A 3599-nucleotide genomic window follows, 5' to 3' on the forward strand; every position below is an offset into this window, starting at 1 on the left:
GATCGAAGGCCGACACTTGGAAGCCGATGGAGCACACGAACTCGTCGAAGGTCTCGTTCCACACTCGCGAAGCTTGCTTGAGACCGTAGATGGCCTTCACCAGTTCCAGGCAGTCGAAGTCACCATCCAGTTCGACGCCTTCCGGAACCACGCAGAAGACCACCTCCTTCATTATCCCGTACAGGAATGCTGTCACCACGTCGAGTTGGTCGAGGGGCCAGCCAAAATACTTAGCGATCGCGATCACCATGCGCAGCGTCACATACTTGACCACGGGCGAGAACGTCTCGGTGTAGTCAATGCCGTACTTCTGCTTGAAGCCCTTGGCCACGAGGCGCGCCTTGTACTTCTCGATCGAGCCGTCCGCTTTGCGCTTGATCTTGAACACCCACTTGGTATCGATGGCGCGTTGTCCGTTAGGCAACTTGGCAGCTCGAAACACACCACGCAGTCGCATCGACTTGAGCTCCGCGCGGATCGCTTTGCGCCAGTGCACTTGATCAGGACCGTTCACAGCCTCTTGGAACGTCGTCGGCTCCGATAGATCGGCTGCTGCTTCCACAGCGTTGGCACTGGCACGCCAAAACACTGGAGGCGTCGAGTCGTCGTCTTCATCTTGGTCCCCAGACTTTTCTTCCTCGTCGGGGTCGGCTCGGCGCGAGGAGGATACGTCCGGCGCACTTGCTTCTTCTAAGCCAGCTCGGTGGCGAACGGGGCGCGATGTTCTGGCAGTGTTGTCGTCGCCACTCGGTCGGTACTTGCGCTTCCCCGCCTGCTTGAAGCTCGTTTGGCGCGGTCCATCGTTGTCGTCCAGGTCCAGCGCGTCCAAGTCCAACACAGCATCATCGACGTCTTCATCCGAAGTATGCGTCGAAAGTCCAAAGGTCGACTCATTGAAGTTGACATCGCGACTGATAACCACCTGCCCCGCCTCGATGTCATAAACTCGATACGCCTTGGACACTTCTTCGTAGCCGAGGAACAGCCCGGCGCGAGCCTTGGGGTCCCACTTGCGCCGTCTTTCCTTCGGCGTCAGGATGTACGTCTGGCATCCGAACACACGCATGTGCTTCACACTCGGCTTGGACTTGTAAACGATCTCGAACGGAGTCTTGTGTTCGATCTTGGGTGATGGCAGACGATTCTTCACGTAGATGGCTGTCATGGCCGCCTCAGCCCAGAAGCTCTTGTCCAGCTTGGCGTGATGCAGCATGCTGCGGCCAATCGTGACGATGGTCCGGATGGCGCGTTCTGCCGTGCCGTTGGTCTGGTGCGCGTACGGAACCGTGGTTTGCTGCTCGATGCCTTCGACTTCGTAGAAGGCCTTGAGCGAGTTGGTCGCGAACTCACGGGCTCCGTCGTGCCGCACAAACTTGACCTTCTTGCCGAACTGCGTCTGCACCTTCGTGACGTACATCTTGATGCAGTCCTCGCTCTCCGACTTGGCACGCAGGCAGAATCCCTTCATGCAGTCCTCGCTCTCCGACTTGGCACGCAGGCAGAATCCCTTCATGCATCCGCTGGCTTCGTCCATGATCAGCAGCAGATACTTGCTGCCACCCAGTGACTCTTCTTCCATGGGGCCGCACACGTCGAAGTGGAGCAGCTCGAACGTGTCGTAGTGACGCTTGTCACGGTTGCTTGGGAACGGCTTCTGGACCATTTTCCCTTGCTGGCAGCCGCGACACACGCTTGGTCCACTCGACTTGGAAGGTGCCTTCGCGTCCTTGATCATGTTGTTGTCGACCATCTTGCGAAGCACCTCCACCGGAGCGTGACCCATACGCGCGTGTAAGTCGACCGTCTTCCCACTGGTCGCCGCATTCGCCGATCGCTGAGGCGTCTGGAGCCAGTAGAGTCCATCCACGAGGTTTGCCGTCGCCACCACTTGCTTGGAGCCCTTGTGCGCAATCTGCATCTTGGTGCTGTCGAACACGACTTGGAACAGACCACTCTTGTTGATCTGTGGCACCGAAAGCAGATTCTTGCTCATGCTTGGGACGTACAGCGCGTTCTTGATCTCGATGTCGCGCTCGTCGCCGTTGGGCAGAACCACTCGTTCCACGATGGTCCCCACACCCATGATGGCCGCCTTGTTGCCGTCGGCCACCGAAAGTTCGCCTTCATTCCGCTCAATCAAATGAGCGAACTTGGCCTTGTCGTTATTGTCGTTGCAGATGTGGTGCGTTCCGCCGCTGTCGACCGCCCACAACCCGGACATATTCTTGCCCGTCGAAATGCCACACTCCAGTGAGACCGCGAACGCCACTCGATCATAGCCGTAGTCGTAGTTGTAGCTGGCGTCGTCGTTCCTCCACTGGGCATTGTTGGCCCCGCGTCCACGGCCATTGCCATTGCCGCCGCGTCTTGGGCCCCGATTCTCGTCCTTCTGCTTGGTCCAGCACTTGTCAATCGTGTGCCCCAATTTCCCGCAGTACGTACACTGGCGAGACTCTCGGTCGGTGTTGAACGCCTTGGCCGCATTCTCCGTCTTCACCGTCGCCGTCTTCTCGCCTTGTCTCTTGATGTGCTCATTCGTCAGCACCTTCACGACGTCTTGCGATCGTAGTTCAGCGCTGCTCATCTCCAAGTTCAGCACGACGTTCTCGTAGCTCTTGGGGAGGCTGCGCAACAGGCAGATCGCCACGTCCTCATCCTCCATCTTGGCGCCGATGCTGCTGAGCTTGGCGCTGATGTTGAGGACCTCGTTGCAATGATGCAAGACGTTGCCGCCTTCCGACATCTCCATGCTGAAGAGTTGGCGCTTCAGGTAGATGCGTCCAGCCTTCTGCCAACCACCGTACAGCGTCTTCAGGCGCGTCCACGCAACCCACGCTTCCTCGCAGTCGTCGACCACATGGTGGTAGTCCGCGTCCATGTGGAGCAACATCAGTCCGAACGCGATGTTGCTCGACTTGACGTAGTCGTCCTTGGCCCGCGAGTCCGTGAAGCTCGGCGCCGTCTCGCGGTTCACGACATGCCACGTCGACTTGGTCAGGAACACGCCACGCATGTAGCGGTTCCACGTCGCGTAGTTGTCCCCGTTGAACTTGTCAATGGAGACCTTGGTCGAGGCGTCTTGGGCAGAGGACATGGTGCTTGGGCTCATAACCTGATGGAAGGTATGGATCTTGGACACGAAGCTCGGACGAAGCGGAGGGAGGGACGTCGCAGACGGCGGGACCGGAGCGAAGGCACTTGAGGGGTAGAATGAAGATTCGAAAGTGATTGAATTGTTGGAGCTTACACCCTACTGTTATAAACACGCGACCCTGCGTCCTATCACCTAGTGCATCTAATCAACCATCACTCACCGGTGTTCATCCAATCATCCTACTCGTCTAATCATCGGTGGCGTAAACAACTTACCGTAATCACCATAATCAACGTGGGTTCGGATTGGACCGGTTCGGGTTAACCGGTTAATGGGTACAACTGGTACACAGTACCCAAGACCAGCAACCCTCAATATCATCGATGTACGATCTGCGACCTAGCACTGATGGACGCCCCGGATCTTCTGGTTCTCCTGACTCGATCAAGTCCGTAGTGACTTCACAGTCTGACGATCGCGGGATCCTGGTGAACCCATACAACGC

This window comes from Phytophthora sojae (assembly GCF_000149755.1).
Source record: "Phytophthora sojae unplaced genomic scaffold PHYSOscaffold_22, whole genome shotgun sequence".
Classification (NCBI taxonomy): domain Eukaryota; phylum Oomycota; class Peronosporomycetes; order Peronosporales; family Peronosporaceae; genus Phytophthora; species Phytophthora sojae.